The following is a 21437-nucleotide window of genomic DNA, read 5'->3' on the forward strand; positions in this document are numbered from 1 at the left end:
TCCACTTTACAACAACTATAAAGATTTCAAATTGATATTTATTTCCTATTTGAATGAAAATAAAAGACTGTAAGTGGGGAATGTTCTTTGATTGTGGCTGTATTTTTTTGTACCCAAAAAAAAGGAATCAGGTCAAAGTGTTTATTTTCTATTGAAAAGGTCAGATTTTTCTATTCAGAGGCTTTTTTTTTTTTTTTTTTCCTCAAATTACCAGAAAGCATTGGACTATGGAAATCTTTCTGTTGCAGAACTTGTTGCAATTTACATCTTATAAAATGTTTGGCTAGAATGCCAAATTCTATTTAAAAGATCCTTTTTTTTTTTTTTTCTTTTTCCCTATGACACTTTGAGACACTTTATTTCAAGTGAAAAAAGAACCTTCTCTCTCTGGTGTAACTAGAGTTCAGAGATGTCAGCACAGTCCTCAGAGACAAAAACTCTTAAATTCTGATGGCGACACTGAACTTTGCAGTGGTTGTAAGTTTTATATATATAGATGACCTCTTCCCTCCTGTAAAATGAGGACAACAATAACGGGTTAGATTATATTGTTGTGAAGATTCTCTTGCAGGCAGTGATAGGTCAACAGTGAGGTATCCTGTAAGTGTTCTACATCACTGGAAAGGACAACATGCCCAGTGCTCTTCATGTCCTTAGCTGATGAGGTAGGTAATTATGAGTCCTGAGTCATCTGTAAATTAGAGACTTTTAAAAATACAACACTGGGAGTTTTTCACTTGCTTTCTGGTCTGCCTCTCAGACTTCAGTATGGTATGGGGATGCTACTGCATGTATGGATTGGCCCAGAAGCCTGGAGCATAGTCCAGGCTTGTGCCTGTACAGCTGCAGGGCAACAGTCCACACTGTGGATTCATTCATCTCTGCACTGCCCAGCAGTATGTAGCATAGGTGCATATTAATTTTGGGACAACTCTCACATTTCATAGTTTTCTCTGTAGCCTCAAAACTAGAAAACAGTGGGTTTATTTTTTTTTTTTAATAATATTTTTAAAATGTTATTTAAAAAGTGCTTCTCTACAGAAGTTAAGGGGTTAAAAACTCCGCAAGTAGGGCAGGAAGACTGAGCAACTGCTTTTTCTCTTCTGTCATCAGACGCTCTATGCCTTTGGTCTTGGACAACTTTTCCTTTGCTAGCGCTGTGTTTCTCTTTTCTCCCCTTCTTTTTCCCCTTTGTGTTCCTATTCCTCCTTTCTAATTTTCCCTTCTTCCTTCTCTCCCTGATACTAACTTACAGTGTCCAGTGTATGTTCAACAAAAAGAAAGCCCCATGTGCTCTCTTCTTTTGAAGTCACGACTAAGGACCTTAAAAAATGCAAGTTAAGATGAGGACCCTAAGTGTAAGTAAGATGGCACACAGAAAAAAAGAGCTGTGCTTTACAGCTAACCCCTCTGGCATCAGGTATATCTAGAATTATAAACTGTAAAGCTTTTACTCAGGTGTCACTTGCATGTCAACAATGCGACTCAGTGGTGACTTATCATCTGTTGCCTTTACCAAGCACTCCACGTGCGTTTTTCAAAAACACTGTGGCGACTGGGAATGTGATTTGCATTTTGACTGAGTAGAATCTATGCTCCCAAGTCATGTAAGCACCTTTGACAAAGTGTTTCTTGGGAAGATAATGTTTTATGATATGAATCTTGAACCAAGACTTCCAGTTTACCAAAGCAGACTTTATAAATAAACTGTAAAGTCAGTCTACTGCAAAAGGTGTTATAAAACCCCTCGTTATTCCTTGTCTCTTTTACTCATGAGATGTAGTTTTGAAGGAGCTGCACAAAGAGTGCTACCCTGCTTAGGATAAATGTTCAAGAGTAAAACCTGTCAAAAAAATCATAGAATCACAGAATGGTTTGGGGTTGGAAAGGACCTTAAGATCATCTGAGCCTTTGCACGGTTGCTTGAAGAGGAGCTGATTTCTTCAATAGTCAAGCAGTGGAACAGGCTTCCCAGGAGGTGGTTGATGCCCCAAGCCTATTGGTGTTCAAGAGGCAGTTGGGCAATGCCCTCAGTAATATGCTTTAACTTTTGGTCAGCTCTGAAATGATCAGGCAGTTGGACCAGATCATCTTTGAAGTCCTCTTCTAACTGAAGTAGTCTTCTGTCCCATCCTGTCCTATTCTATCCTATCCTATTGTAGGTTTGTTCAGTCCTTATTCTTGCTCCGTCCTGCCATTTCCCTGAATACCTGCCCCACTTTCAGAGCACCGCACAGCCAGTACTCTGGATCTGCTGTTCGACCTAAGGCCCCATATTTTCAGTAAGTTACAGGTTAAGCCTATCACAAGTTTAAAGCTCTTCTGAAAGCCTTTTTAGCCGCTCCCAAGCAGCGGCGTCCCTGACGCTACACTGATCGGGGTGCTGGTGCTGCGCTGGCTGTATTTAGTGTATTTCCTTGTTTTTAATCTCGAAGGAGAAACGCGACGACGCTACCCCCGACCCGCCGCAGAGCAGTCCGCGGCCCGGGCCCGGCAAAGCAGCCGCAGCATGGGGGGAGGAACTCCCCTCCCTCCCTGCCCCCCCAGGCCCTCCCTCGCCGCCATTCCGCGGGCAATGCTGCCCCCGCACGCTCCCGCCGCGCAACAGCACCTCCGGGCCCGGCGAGCAGGGGGGGCTTAAGGGAGCCAGCGCAGCACCGCCAGCGCCCGGCACGGGCGGGCCCCGCGCCCAGCGGGGCTCTGGTGCCGTGCAGAACCGGGCACAGCAGCTGCGGTCAGTGATTAACGTTCACGGCCTCGGTTCACGGCCCGTGCGTGAAGCGCCACGCACATAGAACACACACAGAGCCGCACCGTGCAGCCTGGTGCATTGGAAACTGGGTTTTATTGCTGATTTTGCGCTACTGAGGACATTTTCGTGTTGCCTTTTTTTTTTTTTTTTTTTTCCCTTCCCAGAGCTATAAGTACAAGAATTACATTGAAAGCAAATAGTGAGAGATCTAATTTATCAGCTAGGAGGGCAGGAGAAAAAGGCCCTAGCATGAGCCACTGCTAAAAGGAGAGTTACAATGTAGAGCCATAGAATCAACTAGGATGGAAAAGACCTTTAAGATCAAGTCCAGCCTTTTTCCCAGAACTGCTAAGATCACCACTAAACCATACTACTAAGGGCCTCATCTACATGAACACTTCCATGGACAGTGATTCCACTACCTCCCTGGGAAGCCAAGAGAAGTCTGCTTTGTCTTATACTTCTAAAAACCCTTCTGTTGGTTGCTTTCCCATGCTGCAGTTTCTTCCATATGTTCCCCACACCCACCAACACACCCACCTACTTACACTCACAATTTACCAACATTCTTTATGTCTTTGCTGAATTGAAATCCACACCATCATTCAAATAAAATAAACCGCTGATTTCTTTCCACCAAAACCTAACATTTTCTGACTTGGCACTTGTGAGGCACTTGAAAGAAACAGGCTGCTGGAGATGCTTTTGTGCTAGCACATGCAGCACTGCACAGAAGGCCTGGGGCTGGATCTAGACACATAGTAGTGCACTTAGGACCACTATGCTTTGGAAGGGGATGCTTCGGAAGGGGATGCTTCCCAGGAGGAAGGACTTGGTGTACAAACACAGGCAGCTTATCCTAGTGATGACTGAGATTCCAGAATAGGCACCAGCTGACTCTGCAGGCCTGGTACATAGAGTATTTGCAGCAGCACTGACAGGCAGAGCACCACAGAATCTCATTGCAGGTATTCATTTCAGGGCGTACCTACCTACTGGAGAAGTACAGCTCCAAGAAGTACAGGCACCAGAGGCCACGGCTGACATTTACCCTGCCTGTGTTATCTTCAGTGTTAGCTCCCAGATTCAGGCTGAATTCCCAGCTGAAATTTGAAAGTGCCCAGCACACAAACAGTGGGGAGGCAGGGCTTAAAAAGAGTCTTCAGCACATTCTATTGCTGTGAATCCTGTACTGGCATCCATTCCTGCAGTTTACCAGCCATGGGCCATGACACCTCACTCTGAAGATTAAAAGGGTTGAAAACAACTACCTCAAGTGGACACCACTCTTTGCTGTACCACTCTTTGCTGACTAAGCGCTAGGAGACAGCTGTTCTAGTGGCTCTGGCAGGAATTGTTCTCTCACGTGTTGGTCACAGCTGAGGGAGCTGTACAGGTGGAAAGCAGATGAAAGAACAGTAACTAACTCACAGCTGCCTTGTCTAGGAAACAAAGATCTAGATTACACACCTGGTTTATTTATAAAACACATTGTGAGACACAGATCTCAAGAATGCATTCCTTAAATGGGCTTCATCGGTTTCCCGGGATAGAGTAAGGCTGTACAAAGTCAGCTGGCAGAAATTACTCAGATCCCTTGCTCTCAACTCAGGTGACATTCAGAAGTCATAGTCATTAAGCCTCTCCTTGAATCAAACGCCTAAGCCAGGTTGGGCTTTGCACAAAACCCAACCCAGAGAAAGAGACTATGCTCTCCCCTCTTGTGCAATGCAATTCATTGGGCTATGGGACACTCATAATCAAATGCATTTACTGCAAAATTTGGAGAGGAATTGTGAATCAGTGCTAGCTGTTGGAATACTGTGACTATTAATCAGTGACGTATTGAGTTCCTGGCTCTTGCTGTAAGTTTAAACCTGTCCACCCAGTCTTGAGCGCTTAATATCACTGCTGCTAATGGATACAAACTTCTACACCTAGGGACATGGAGCAGCAGCCAGTGATACAGATGGGGAACAAAAGAGAAGATGTATCACCTCCACCTCAGCATAGGTCAACTTATATCTGCCCTCTGCTAAAAGCAGCTCAAGCACAGCTTACTGTAGCTATAAGAGTTTTTATTCTGACCTTCCCTCAAATTCTCTTCTGTCCCTTTGCAGACATGCTAAGGGACATTCATAAACATGGTTTATACCAGGGCTCAGTAGGAAATCTGTGATGTTGTTCTAGGGTCTGTGAGCTAAAATTTCCTTAAAGTGGCACATGTTGATGTCCCTCTTTTGGCTCTAAGTCAGGCCACAGGTCAATGCACTGTGAGGACTAGAATCCAGATAAATTCAATTAAATACTTCATTTTATTGTCTTCCTTAAACATCAGAACCACTGCTCATCCTTGTAGTTGTCACTTTCAAGTTCAAGAGAGAAATTATGTACCTCAGATGTGCTTGCCTAACTACTTTTAAGTTTTTTACAGAGCTACCATCCTGATGTTACTGATGTCAAGCAGCTCTCCCAGAAGCCTTGAAGAGAGAGAGGGAGGGACAACAGCAAACAACTTGTGGCAACTAAACTAAATTGTCTGTGGAAATTATCTGTGTTTAATCCTTCACTCTAAGAAGTACAGACATGTGTGCTCCACTACAACTGTGAAATGGAGGAACTTGGGCAGGAAGAACAGCAGTCCAACCAAACTCATCAATTGCTCTGATGAGTAAAGAGTATGATAAAGCTGGTCACATTGGTAGGAGCTTGTCATGTTCATCAACAGCTGATAATTGTTGCAAAGGATCAGAAGAGCTGTGTTCACAGAAAAAAAACAAATTTCAAACCATGTAGGCTGAAAGACTATTTCCTTCATTATTTTTTTTCAAATGCATTTGAACATTTGTGTTCCTTTTCAGGAATGGACCAGTGGCTAGTTATATAAAAGATAAAGGAAACAAATTGTTTCTCTCTCTGTGGTTGTTTTCTCAGTCTTTGCTATTTCAGGTACAATCTCCTCAGTACTAAAAAAACACTTGTTCATGTTTCTGAGCTGTTTTTTATCAAACTTTCAGTAATGTTTCTATCTCCTTAAGAAATCGTCCTTTTCATTGAGAGTTACTGGCATTTGGCTAACGTGTTTTAATACTGATTTAACAGTAAGAAATGATTCCTTGAAGTATATTGAAACTCTCAAAACCCCAACTCAGCAAGATGCTTAACATATATACACTTTCCTGATACTAATGAGATGTTTAGATATGTGCTTATACACTTTGACCAACTGGGAAAAAGTGAATGCAAGTAAGCAGCATAGTTTTCATCAGCACAGAAAATGAAAAATCCAAGACATCAGTAATATCTTCTAAGAGGCTACCACTTGTATTGCTTTTAGGATATTGGGAAGTATATTATGTTGCTGGTTTCAGGACACTGAAAGAATGTGCATGTGACAAAGAGGGGAATGCAGTGGCAGCAAAGCTGGAAGAGAGCAGTGGTGAAACCTACTGGTTTACTGGATCTGGATAACTTGAAGAAGGGAATGTACCAGGGAGAAATAGAAAAATGAGGCCATGGGGAAAAGAAGAGAAGCAGCCATATGTCGTGGTTTATGAAACTGTCCTTGGTCAGGGTAAACATTCTGACCAGTAACTGAAAACATCGGCTTTATCAGTATTATTCCCAGGCCGAAAGTCAAAACCACAGCGCTGCACCAGCTACTAAGAAGGAGAAAAACTGACTGCTGCTGCTGAACCCAGGACACCATAGTAAACAAATTAAAAGGGAGCCACAAAAGAAATAAGGAAAATGCAGAAAACTATTTTTTTACCTTCTCACCTTAAACATAGAGGACAGGCATGAGAGTTATATATAAGAATGCATCACACTGTGAAATGAAGACAGCCACATTTTAAAATCATAATTTCACTCTTCATTTTGTTCTTTTTTTCCAATGGTACCAGTTATATTCAAAATTTATAAGCAAATATGTCCATCATAGAAACTGTACTGGGTCTGGATGGAATTAACTAGGAGTTACTTTCTTTATAGCAGTCCATATGGTGCTGCTTTTTTGGATTTGTGGCTAAAACAGTGTTGATAACAGACCAGTGTTTTGGCTACTGCTCAACAGTGCTTGCACAGCATCATGGCTTTCTCTTTTTCTCACTCTCTGCCCTTAGTGAGTAGGCTCAGGGTGGGCAAGAAGCTGGGAAGGTACACTGCTGGGAATAGCTGACCTGTAGTGGTCAAAAGGATGGCCCATGCCATATGGCACAGTCAGTGCTCAGCAAAACTGAGGTAGAAGGCAAGGAAAGGGAGATTGCCTTCCAAGGTGGCTTCTGACTGGAGATTGGCTGGCTTTCAGTTCACTTGTGGGAGGTGGTGAGTGATTGCCTTTGCTTCACTTGACATCACATCTTTTTTTTCACCTATTAAACTGTTTTTATCTCAACCCACAAGTCTTCTCACTTATATTCTTTCTATTGTCTCCCCCATTCCACTGGGGAGAGGGTGAAAATGAGTAAGCAGCTGTGTGGGTGCTGGGCTGCTGGCCAGGGTTAACCCACCATATCAGCATTAACACCATTTCATAAAGTCAGTCAAAATGTCTTGAAATTACTCAGATTTCTATGCTAAACAGTGTATTCTGGCATGCAGAAAATCAAACAAGCTATAATATCTTCAGACCCTTCTGTGGATGATTTTCTGGCGAAGAACGGCCACATACCCAGATCAGCAAGTGCCTACGTGGAGTTCGACATGAACCAAGGGACAACTAAAGGTGAAGGAGGACAGGAGTGAGACACTGGGAGTAACAATCCCAGCAAGATAAGAAGGAGCTGGAATTTACCGAGTTGCTGAATTGTGGACTGTGGGCAAGCTTTGAAGGTCAGGTTCTCACACCTGTGCTTAACCAATTATATGTTAGTTGTTAAGGGCCTTAAAGATATGTATCCAATCACAATGGGCCAAGTTATTGTAAGCAACTTTAAGCAATAGTATATAAAGAGTTAGTTTTCTATAATAAATGGCTTTTGTCTGATCACATTGATCTCCGACTGAGTCCATTCCGCAACACCCTTCAGTTGCCTTCTTAGTTTTGGTCCCATTATTCCGCTTACACAAATCTGTCATGGAAGACAGAGGAACTTTGCATTGCTTTGACTCCATGAGGACCTGAGGAAAAGAAACCTGTTATAACAGGTCTTCTGGGATGGATGTTAATCTGTATTATTTGCTGAAGAAGCCTTGGAACGTGGCACCCCAGGGCTCTTTACTTGAGACACAAGAAAAGTAGCTAGTAAAAACTAATGATAAGAAGCAGTCTGCTTCAAGTCTGATGACAATAAGGGGTAAAAGAGAAAAGAAAAAGGAGAAAAACTCTCAGCACTCCTTCCCTGGGTATTGGGAACATGATTTTGGCAGCTCTGCAGGCTCAGAACTTTGCTAAGATGTGTTCTGTCTTAATATTTTAATGAGCTGAGCAGTTGACATTCCCAGCTGAGTACTAGTTTTTGTTGCTGTTGCTAAGCAAAACAATGGTAAAAAAAAGCTCCTTTTTCATCTTCTAAATCATAAACACAACTAAACCATTTGTTCAATATGTACAGAAATTCATTCCACCTCCATGCCAGCTCAACCCACATACCTTAGTTCGCTCTTTCATGGTTTTCATACATACTTGTTCAATCTCTCCAACATATCCCAGGACATGTCCAGATTTGATTATCCTGCATGTCCTATATACGTCTTAGGCCACACAGTGTTCATTCAGCTTACCCTCTTTATTTGGACTCCAGCACAACCCATGGTAACATAGATTGATGCAGGTTATCTGTTCTTTTGCATACTGGCTGAATATCTTGCCTTGACAGCTCATACAGTTTTAGAGTTTTAGAGTTCAGCGATAACTGTAGACATCAGAGATGCTGGAAGATTTTAGCATTCTTTCTTTCTCTTTCTCTCCAGTGACTTCCTGTTTCCTACAAAAAACCTTCCCTTCTCTGTGTTATCTACTTATCAAATATATTTTTGTATTGCTAATTCTCCCTTTCCTTTTCCCTTCTCTCTTACATTTTCTTTAGCCATCTGTCTACATTTTCCCTAGCCATCCAAGTTTTCATTCATGGATTGTTAAAAGCTCTAATCTCACATATATTTTTATATGGACTGATATCATCTCCAACTGTTCTTCAATGGCTTGTCTGTTCAGAACATGGCTTGCCATAGAAAATTTTATCTAATGTGATATTAAACAATTTTGTCTATGAGGAGATGCCCACTTAAAATGTTAGTGAATCATAACCAAGTGCAGGATACAACTTTGCCTATTCAGAACATATTCATCCACTCTTCAATCTTCTCATCATATGTTTTCATTTATGGTAAGCTATACTAAGAACCTATTGATAGGAAGTTCTCTCCACATCAAAAACGAAACTCCCTTCCTGACCAATGCTGGTCTCTGATCCTGAACCCTGACCTGTAAAGCAGAGTCAACAAGCATTTGGGAGGGGCACAAATAACATAGTTCCAGTTTGAATGGAGAGGCAGAGCAAAACAAGCAAGCAATTATTAGCCATCCAGAAGCCACTGCTAATAGGACAGCAAGAGAAGAAATCTCTACCCCTTGATGAAAGTGCCTGACATCAGTGCTTTTATGGCAGACAAAGATGCTGGAGAAAAAACAGTAAGTAGGAGAAATTCTTTTCAGTCATGCTGATCTTTGATGGATCTTTCTTTGACTATGGAGTTCAACATTGCCATTGTGCTACTCTCACGTTCTTAATATACTGAGGTTACTATAAAAACACCACCAACAAACCAAAACCCCCTAAACCAGCACCATTTTTCATGTTCCAGTATAAGCAATACTTCCTGTTCCAGCACAGGAGAACTTTGAGCACTCATGAGCTCATCGTCAATGAGCCCTTTGAAGACAGGATACTGAGCCTCAAAAATGTTTTTTGTGTTCACAACAGTTACCTTTTTGTCTGTCTGCTGGGCACAAATCTTGAGCAAGCTACAATGCTCTACCACATTTTCTTCAGCCTTTTTCTGTCATCTCTGGAACCCACACCTTTCAAGTGCAGTTAACCGGTTACATAGGGAAAAGGAATTTAATAAATCACACGTCACATTGTAAAGGATTTTCATGCATTCCTTTCCCATGTAAATGGTCTGTAACTTTTTAATGAAACAGGCTCATAGTCTCTTTATTTCACACTTCCATCTTCCTTTCCCTGTAGAATTGCAGTTTAAATGATCCTGAAACATTTGAAGACAATTAAAGGTTAGCTTTGCATATCAGTGACCTACCAACAATTCCCTGTAAAGCTCTGATGTATGTACAGTGTTTGATCTACTGCTGCCTGACTTCAGGAAGGTAGAAGTGTTTCCATACTGCTCTGAAATCTAGTTAGGGTTGGAAAATAGGCTCAGAAGACACCACAAAATAGCTACTTCTTCCTTAGAGCTTTACACAATTCTGGGGCACCATTGTGGATTGCCAGGACTTTTGACTTCCTGCAAGTTTTGAGCAACACATTGAGAGGGCTTGGACTGCCTTGATAGCAAGATTTAAAGGTGGTTCAAAAAAGACTTTTGATTGGTTACATATTGTTTTTTCTTACATCAAGCTTTAACAGTATTCTTTTAGGAATTGTATAGCCTTTATTCCCAGAGGCAGGATAGACTTATAACTGTGGCTGCCTTACAAAGAGCAAAGCTATGCTGAGGGAGGGATTTAAATTAGCATACCACACTGTGTAAAAAAAAAAAAAAAAAAAAAAAAAAAATATCAGCCCAAAACTTCTGATTTCTATTTTGCATCAGCCCCTCCAGGCCTGATCTGCATGGGTTCATAAAGGAAATGAAGGCTGCCTGAAAGTTTGGAGTGACTGCGTGCAACTTGATCAAAGGTGGAGTGAGAGGTACCAACCAGTAGAGAGTTCTGCAGGGACTGGAACAGCATATGTTTTGAAACAAAAGCTAAAATATAGGCACGAAAGCTGACAGGGACTCAGCACTTAACTACATTTTGAGTGAATTGTGAAATATTGGACAAGATTCTTTTTCTTCCCCTTCAGCCCTTTCCAACTTCCTCCCTCTGGAAAAGCACTTTAATATGTAGGATATAAATTAACAGGTCTCCAAAAGAGCTGATACACATTTGAGAAAATATTGTTGTACAGCATGATTGGACAGTTTTATTCCATTTGAGACAGATTCAAAAGATGGAAATTGCTATAATATTGGGTGATGGGATAACTCCAAACTCTTTCAGCTTTGTCTGGAACAGGCACAACATAGCTACTGTTTTCTTACATAGTGACTAAATATAAATACTATAAAACATTTATAAATAATAAGTGCCAAATTGATCACATTGTAGAGTTTTACTGGAACATGTAAGTCCTGTTATTTATCTGACATTTATTAAATTTTTACCACTGATCACTTAAGACAGTCATCTGTCCATATAGGTTGTCTTCAGAAAAAAATAAAAATGAGAGACAGAAATAGCTTTGTGATTTATTCAGAATCTCTGAGACTGTTTCTGCCAGTGTGTGTGCTGATAAACGTTATGTTAACAGGTTCTGTGTTTGTTTAACATTCCCCTGAGGAGGACTTAATATGATTTAAGCAGTCTCATATATTTAAAGTACAGCATTAACATCAAGTCTGCAGTGAGAAAGACACGAAGGGTCACAGGTGGCAGAGTCACTAGTCTCACAGTCATCCTTTGTAGAAGTTTATTCACATCACAAAATACTACTGATCTTGAAAATCTTGATTTAGGAAAATGTAGTGTAGAAGTTACATTTTGCATTGCAAGACTAACAACATTACAGGAATTTGTCTAATAATAGTCTAATGTCTGTTTCTCACTTCTGCCTAGGTTTGCGTGCAGCTTGCTACGTATTAGCTTTCCCTTAAAGGAATCAGAAGGCTTTTTACAACAGGTTAATACTTCTCCATCCTCAACAGACACACAGAAGCGCACATTCATACTTACATCCTTGAAAGGTGTTTTCTAGAATATTTTTCCTTGTCAGTAATACAGATGTGATGAATCAGGCCTCAATTATGATCTCAGTTGCATCCCTGTTTTCCAGAGAGCATTTGGAATTGCTAAAGTAATTCTAAGTCTTAGATTCTTGCTTTTTTGTCATGAATATTTGTTATGCGTTGCCTGCATTTGATGGCCAAAAGGAAAGAGGCTGAATCCGTATGACATACAGGCTCATTTTTATCACTGTAGACAGACTGATAGTAAAAAAACACTACTATAGAGAGCCCCGTAGATCAGGTAATCCCAGTAAGGTTATGCAAAGGTGGTTGTTTTTTTAAATCAAACAGTATAAAAGAAACATTATCATTAAGCATCAGCCATGGGAAACCCAGGCTGTTAGAATTTAATGAAATGCCTAGTGAGAATAACTAATGGAGACTGCTCTGCGTCCAAGTTCTGATTCACCTGCAGTTCCAAGACTCACACATCAGACTCCAGCGGGAGAGTGCTCTCTAGAGGATTTAGAGAGCAGATCATCTAGAAGCTGTCAGCTTTCCTGTGGGTGAAATGATAAAGTTGACAACTGCTATTGTCACTGAATCATTACTGTGTCTTTGAAGTAGACAGAGATAATTATTTAACATTATTTCATTGAAGTTTCACAAAGTGAAAGTCCAGGTATGTATTCAGTCTGTGCTTTAAAACCTACGCGTTACCAGCAAACACACTGAATTCGTACAATCAGAAACATGCCAGAATTCACAGTATCCAGCTGGAGTGGTGCAACCACTTAAAATACTAGGTGTGAAGAGACACAGGAAAAACTCAAGACAGGGAAATTAGAAACATGTATACCCAGAGCCTTCTTGGGGGTGGCAACTAGGTCCAGTAAACTATATTAAAGTGAATCTGATATAAAAGAATTCAAAGTCTGGATATTCTCTAAAATTTACCATGCAATGGTTTAAGTGTCTCAGATAGAACATAAACATTGGGGAAAGCTTCTCCACTGAGCCAAAGACAATTTGGCAATATTAAACAAGCCAGAAATGCCACAGGGAGGGAGGAGAAATTATTTGGCAGATTTCTACTAACTCTGGCAAACAGACACCGCAACAGCCCTTGATCTTCTGGGTGGATCTATGGACATCTGCTACACAGTTACATCTGGGGATTTTTTGTTACTTGTCATACTTTAGGAAAAAGGAATCAGTCAGAGAATGTGTATTTAGATATTATGAAATTGTTTGACTGGGTCAGTGTTACTAATCAGGGACTTGGTGCCCCATGGTCACGGATGTAACCAGTGCAGAAGATGAAGAAGAGGAAGGAGAAGGAGAAACTGCTGTGGGGTACATCCTACTCCTGATGAGCCTGGAACTAAAATCTGCTGGATCCCAGGGACAGGATCTCCACATTTTTAACTACTGAAATATTATTTTTTAATCTCCTGACCTTTCTACAAAAGCCACTTCTGAAAACAAGCAAACATCCTTTTTTGGTTTGTGTGGGGTTTTTTGGGTTTTTTTTTTTTGTTGTCGTTGTTTTTTTTTTTGTTTGTTTGGTGGTGGGTTTTTTTTGTTTGTTTGTTTGTTTGGGTTTTTTTTTTTGTTCTTACCACATTGTCATCACTTTCATCTGCTGGGCCATTGGTTTTGCACAGGAAGAGATAATAAGCAGTAGCTAACTATCCAGCTCCTCCTTTGCTGCTCATTATACAGCAGAATACTGTGCCATATAGAGATTTTGATACCATAGTCTTTACTACAGTACACAAACTTCTGTCTGCAGTGCATTAAGCAACATATTCCAATATCCATAGATAGTCTTCAGCAGCAATGTAAAGCTGGAGTGCCTTGCTCATAGCCTGCAGGTTAGGTGAAATTTGAAAGGGCAATTCAGATACTGACATAAGTCATTCGCTTTCCTCACTCTTTGAAAAGAGTATCAAAACACAGATGGATTGTCCTGCTCGAAAGATCAAACAGTTCCTCTCCCAGGTACATAAAAGGATAAAAAGACTCTGATATGCTGATACATCAAGCACATCTGCTGGTGACCATATTCACTTATTTCTGTAGTCAATTCCTGCAGTTTCTTCAGACAATTTATAATGCATACTTTCAATATAGGGCAGGGGTACAGGAGGTTTTATGAGTGGGATCAGAGTCCAGCAATTATTATTATTTTTATGGTACCAAAACCATACAGAATTCTATTGATTCTTCCTAGGATTGCTGACAATCCAATTTAGACATAATGTAGCAAAATGAAATAAAAAACCCCCAACACAGGGTAGCTAGAAGAGAGGTAAGGACAGAGGTTACAGCATTACAGCTACATGATTAGGCATGAGAAAAATAAAATAAATAAAATAAAATAAATCTATGTCTTTTATATCATGCAATTTAGTAATAGTAATAACAGAGGTCTCTGTAATACACCAAACAAGGTTATCCTTGCTATTAGAATGCCCAATTCAGAAGAAATAAAAGTTAACAACTGATCAAATCAAATTAAAATATAGAATCCCCAGCATACCCTTTCATCATACTTTAATGGCATATAAAAGGCACGTACTTAGATAACCAAGTGAATCTGAGCAAATCTTTATGCAGATGTCACGGACAAGGACTTACCTCAGCTTTTTACAATATTCTTTTGAAGAGTTGCAAATCTTAAACTAAATCCAAATGTATAATTACTTAGGGATTCTATATCCAGAGAGCTGACTCAGATCATTTGTGAGAGAAAAGCCAGTCCAACATACAAGAAATCTTTGAACTATACATCCCATTTAAGTATACATTATAAGCTTGTATATAAAGAACAATACACAGCTGAACTGTGGAATAGGAAGGGGCAGTAAAGCTTTTCTGGAAGCAATGCAAGGTATCTGAAGAAATTGGCTTTGTGTAATTATTGGGAAGGTGGATTTGAAGGATACTAATATCATCCTAAAATATTCTTTCACGGAATTGCATTTTGTGTATTCATTCTTTATTTCTCGGTAAAAAGAAAATATATGTAAACTACCCTTCTGTCCTAGCTTCAAAATCCTGGAGGTTGTTTCTGTCCTCATTAGGGTCTGCCTGAGTTCTGCTATTGACCTAGAAGGAACAGGACTTGATTTTAATACTACTTCAGGAGCCTGCTCCAGATTCAGTTCCTAATCCACTTTCATATGTAAATCAGAGAAATCACTGATTTATATGAAACTGAGAGGAAGAAGATGCCTGTGATATTGCTAGGTGGAGAATCAAGGCCTAAATAATTGTCATCTCTGAGAGCTAAAAAATAGAAGAAAAACAACCCCCTTCAGAATAGCAAGAGTATCCAGCTCATCACCATTCTGCAGACTGGTACCCTTTATGGTTTTTGCTCTTTTTCTTTTCCATCCCCACTGTTCTTAATAATTCAGTACCTTCTTTCTTTAATCATATTATTAAAGGCAATGGACTGATGATTCATTTTGCTTTCTTTGCTCTCTCGGTGATGTCCACTAATGAAGACTTACTTTTCAGCACCATTGACTCACTTATCTAAATTATTTATTTGGTTGAGCAATTCAGTGTATCAAACTGGGGTTTTTTGCTCAGTGTAGCAACTACTTATAGCTCAGATTAGAGTTTCATATTGATTTTCTCCAGGAAAATGTGTATGAAATGGATTGTGCTTCAAAGTGCCAAAAGTGGTAAACGCAGGGCTGAAGAAAGTATAGATAAATGGAGAATAACAATTCCTCTTTCTGTAGTGATTTTTTACATTTGAAATGAGTAAAATACTTTCGAAAACCTTGATGGTGCTAAAATTCTCATGAAGAGGCCTATTTCCTGCTGTTCAGGTTACTGGCCTAGGGTATGAAAAGTCAGATATATGCTTTTTGCCTTTTGCATTCAGCACAGAGTTCCTATGCTGAATTCTCTAGCCATTCCAAACCAGAAAAAACAGATTCAAATGCCTTCCCCACCCAAGGCCTATACATTAAATCATCACCTTCATGTACATCTTCAAGGAAAGAACATGCATTAAGAAAATTTATTTCACATAAAACTTCTGATCTATTTCTCGTGTCAATGATTGCCTATTGCTTTGTTTGCCCTGAGTCTAAGGAAACTGAGTGTTTGTAGGATGTGTTGGTGTGGCTCAGCTTCATTTTATCCACCTTTTACTCTTCTATGACTATCCAAATTCATAATGTCTCCTTCAGCTGCTTTCACAGCTGATCCTGCAATCTTCTCCTACTCCTATCTCCTAATAAAAATATTTTTAAAGAAGTTAATTTATTTCAGTCTTTCATGTAATCCAACCAAAAGAAGTACTTGTTTCTACCTGAATACTTGAAAAAAAAAAAAAAGTCTGATAAATTTACAGATACCTACATTCTCTTCATTTTGTTCCATGTGATATTTTAAAAGGTTATTTCCCTTGTTATGTCCAGATTCGTAGATTTTTGAGTAATGTTCATATCACTGTTTCAAACTCTTAGCTATGGATGAATACCAGGAAACCCCTCTTTCAGTCTCAAAAAGAGATGATAGGAAAAACTTTTTCCATTCAAAATCCTTGATCTGTTTAGATTCCTAAGACTATCTGTACAATTTGATACAAGCTGTATGATATGTGTAAAACAATTACCAGAAACAAGGATGGGAACTTGATTGAGAATACAGAAGAGTAAAACTTGGCAGAAACTATAAAAGAAAAATGGAAAGTGAAACTTCTGATAAAATGTGACTGATGGGAAGGATCTTTATTGGCTATTTCATTTGTTATGGGAATGATACAGAAAAAGCTTTGAATTCAAAAGTATTGGAAATTTCTTGACTTGAGACTTAGTACCACCACCTGTAGGTATCTGTGGAATGTGAATCTGGGAGAACCAACAGAAGCTATTGTACTTTCTCCTGTATAGATAGCAGGAATGTTTGTTCATAGGCATTGTGTGACACTAATTGTCGCAGTGTTTCAGGACTTCTCAAGTAATAATAAATTTTATTTTAAAGGATATTTTGATGAAGAAAAGTTTCACTCTCTCACTTTCATAGAAATAAACTGAAGTGCAGAGGAAGTCTGAAAGTCGTATTTTTATCTGTACTGGGCCATGAAATCATTTATGTGTGGAAGACAGATTATATTTCCCATTAGATTGAATAATATTGACCCCACCCTTGTAATCAATTACATATGGAAGCAAGATCAGCCTTTAAATGACTAATTAATATTGAAAGAGAAACTTTTAGCAAACAAACCAAGAAATGTTACCCAGATCCTTACAGTACATCATGCTAAGGAAATAGATTGGCAACACCATGTTTTCAGTGTATCCCATTATTGCTCCTTAATTCCAGTAATGCAGAGTAGACCCTTTCCTCATTACTACTGGAGTAAATTATACCATAGATGCAACAAATAAATTATTTTCCATTTGACACCACAGAAAATAATGTACTTCTTATCAAACCCAGTCCAGGCCACACAACACCATGCTTTCATAGCCTGAAGTCTCCAGCACCATTCTCTACTGAAAAAATTGAGATGGAAAGTGTTTTCGTAATGTTTGACTGATCAGTTTAAGTAGATTTATTAAATATTTATTAAATGCCTACTTAATAATACTTCGGAGTGTGACTGTTAAAATATCAATGCCCTAACTTCTGAATTAGTGAAATCTCTCTACATAAATTTCTAGATGCTTCTTGGAGTGGATTTCTTCCCAGCCACCCACAGCATTGTTCCTTCTACACAAACCTTAACTCAAGATGAAAGACTAGACATGACACTGCCCATCTTGACTCTTAAACATTTCAGTACAAAAATAGTATCAAAAACTGAGGTAGGAGAAAATTGCAGACATTCACCAGTATCCTGAGTGCAGCCCCAGCTGCCTCAGCTCTAAAGTATTTGGCTGCCTGTTCTCAAGTCAACATAGACACGGTGCAGCTGCATAATCTGGGTTCAGACTGCTGAGAACAGAGTTAGAATCATAGAATCATAGAATAATTAGGGTTGTAAAGGACCTTAAGATCATCTAGTTGCAACCCCCCTGCCATGGGCAGGGACACCCCACACTAAACCATGTCACCCAAGGCCTCATCCAACCTGGCTTTGAACACCGCCAAGGATGGAGCAATCACAACCTCCCTGGGCAACCCATTCCAGTGCCTCACCACTCTAACAGTAAAGAATTTCTTCCTTATATCCAATCTAAACTTCCCCTGTTTAAGTTTGAACCCGTTACCCCTTGTCCAGTCACTACAGTCCCTGATGAATAGTCCATCCCCAGCATCCTTATAGGCCCCCTTCAGATACTGGAAGGCTGCTATGAGGTCTCCACGCAGCCTTCTCTTCTCCAGGCTGAACAGCCCCAACTTTCTCAGCCTGTCTCCATATGGGAGGTGCTCCAGTCCCCTGATCATCCTCATCGCCCTCCTCTGGACTTGTTCCAATAGTTCCATGTCCTTTTTATGTTGTGCACACCAGAACCGCACACAGTACTCCAAGTGAGGTCTCACAAGAGCAGAGTAGAGAGGCAGGATCACCTCCTTCGACCTGCTGGTCACGCTCCTTTTGATGCAGCCCAGGATACAGTTGGCTTTCTGGGCTGTGAGCGCACACTGCTGGCTCATGTTCATTTTTTCATCGACCAACACCCCCAAGTCCTTCTCTGCAGGGCTGCTCTGAATCTCTTCTCTGCCCAAGTTGTGTGAGAAAGAACTATAAGAAAGGGATGGTTGTATGCTCCTTGCTTGGCAGCTGCTTTCAAACCCCTGCCCTTGCCTTTGGTCCCTGTCAAGGGTCCCTGCCTATGCTTGGCCATGTAGTACGCCACTGATCCAGACCTCACCCTGACCCACTGACTTGACTTTCCAGCTTAGACTTGCACCTGTCTCACTGCTACAGGTTTGTCTGTTGGCTACAGGTTTGACTGTTGGCTGATTCTCATTACCATCACCAGTCTTGCTGGGCACTAAAGGACTGGCCCTTTGTTAGTGCAATCACAGCTCCACACCTGCCTTGGGTCACCCTTGGCTCCTGGCTCATCCTCCCTTAGACAGCATCTGGCTCTTGCTGCTCTCTGAGGACATCTTTATATGCTGTAAGTAATCCAGGCGTAATACACAATATCCTTCAAAAAATAACAGAAAAAAATGGAAGACAAAAGGATAAAAGGATACAAAATTATAAAAATCCTTTGCAGGTCACCTTAGGTATTGCTTTTTGGCAGAAACCAATTCAAGTATTTGGAGCCAAGCTAAAACCCATTGAAAACACAGGTCAACATGCAAACACTGACCCTCTCCTACGGCAGGGTCAGTGAGTGCCACCCTTGTCTAAGTACTTGTAATCTGCTTGCAATAAGAAAACCTCTTAGTTTCAGTCCCCCAGGTGTCAGTCCTCTGTACTGGTTAATATTATCGAGGGAATCCTTGCCTGACAGAAAGTAATTTAGGATCCATTAAATAGGATTACTTGGCCTTGAAAATGATGGATATTGAACAGAATTATAGGATCACTTTACAAAAGAAAGGTCTCTTTTACATCCTTTCTTGTGGGGCATTAAATAAAGTCTGAGAAAACTCCTAAGGGACTCCTGATATTTATAGGTTACATTTATGAAAAGATGGATTGATATTCATATTAAAACCTCCAAAAATTTAACACGGTGATGTGGCAAGCACGTGGACAGCTGTGACATGTCTAAAAAGTGAGTGACATGTTCACCAACTGTTTTCCTTGCTTCAATTATACTACAGATATGAAGAGTGCGTTTAATTTCAGACTAATCTTTCGTGTTCTTTATTGGAATATTAACCCCAAGCGTTTCCTAAATTCCCCATACTCCTCACTACATCTTCATTTTTAACTGAAGTATTTATGCCAGAGGTTTTCAAAATTCTCAAGTCACTGTTTTCATCATACCCTTTACTAGCCATCTGTTGAAAGTGAGTTTGTATAGAGACAGTATATGTTTATGCTGCTTTAAACTAACTGAAATCTAACCTGGAGAAGAGTGTATTTTATGTACAGAGGAAGTTTGACTTCTTCGTAACTAAAGGGTCTGCCCTAGAATTCAAACATCCAGTGAAAATAGACAGTTTGATCTTCCTCACATTTCTCCTACTTAAATTTCTGGTCAAAATTGATAAGTTGAAAGCAGATAACTTTTCTTTTTATTATTTTTTTCCACGGAGGAAGTGGGCTGGCTAATTTGTCCTATGGAGAACGCTAGAAATATGGCCCCAAAAATTAGAAAAACAAGGTTTATGGATGGCTCCTTCTTAAAATAAATCATTCTCGAGACTGCAGGGAGAAAAAGGAAAAATAAAGAAAATAAAGAAAAATTAAGTATTTGGCTTTGATCTTCCTCATCTCACTCTGTTGTCACATAACAAGCTGCCCTAGAAACCACAGTATCCTGAAATGCCCATTGGTCAGTCTCAACAGATATGGGTTTAGCTTACAGAGAAATTTTAGATACTTTACCTGGATCTTCCTCATTAACCATAAGACTGCAGGTTCATCACTAAGAAAAAAACCACATCCCTCATTTACTTGATAGACATAAACAAAATCACAGTATGGGCACAGCACAAGACATGGCCCACTGGCAAATCTTGGCTTACATGCTTTCTGGCTTGAGATGAGGAAGAGCTTTAATATATTTTGGATATAAAATTTTTAGTATAGTCAATGGATTCCCTGACAACTGATTTTTGATTGCACTATATATATTGAGCACGTATTCAGACAATACAAGATTCTTGATACATACTTTGAACCATTCACATACACTGGCATCTAAATTTTAGTTATTTTAAAAATAATATTTAATGTTATCTCAATGACCTTAAAATCACCTCTCTGATTTCTTAGATCTGACTACACGCAGTGCATACTTGAAGCAAGTTTGACCACTTCCAGAGGCAGCCTTCCTGCTACTTCACATTATGTGTGATCATTTGTACCTGTGTAAACATGGCATGATATTTTATGAGACTGCAACGCTTTAATTTATACTGACAACAGCTGCTACATACATCTAGAGCTGGGCAGATTTCAGGAAATATCTGATTCTACAGTAAAGTAGGTTAACTCTGAGCTATTTTTTTAACAAGTGAAACAGCAACTCAGCAGCCTCATGCCTCAGGCACACATAACATACATACACATGGGTTTAAATTCCAGTTTCACCAGATTGAAAGATATGAGCTGGGATTTTCCATGTCGCCTGTGAATGCCATAGCTATTTGTTTCTTCACAAGGAGGGGCAGTGCCACTTTCCAGTTTCAATCAGGAAAACACACGCTTGACATAACTTCACCAAAAAAGGTTGTGTTATACTGATAGATGGCTTGAAAAAAATATTACAGTTTTAGTGGATGTGCATTTTCTGGTAAATAGGTGGTTTCTCCAAGTAATTCTTCACCAGTTCCACTTCTGTGAGCTGTGCACTAATTTTAGTGATTTTATAATATTCAAGAAAATGAAGAATAAATGCCTCATATTACTAATTAAATTAAATTTATATAGAAACATTTCCTGATAGCATCATTATAACTTCATAATCTTTAGCATGCAAACTACTGCAGTATTTAAGCTCTCAGTTTTTTAAACAAATCTATGATTACATATCTGGGAATATTTAGCAAAATATGAAGGTTTTTTTTTTGTTTAATTTTTATTTTCAGTACATAACTGGAATCTTCCTGGAGATAACAATAC

This window comes from Psittacula echo (genome assembly GCF_963264785.1).
Source record: "Psittacula echo genome assembly, chromosome: 5".
In the NCBI taxonomy this organism is placed as follows: domain Eukaryota; kingdom Metazoa; phylum Chordata; class Aves; order Psittaciformes; family Psittacidae; genus Psittacula; species Psittacula echo.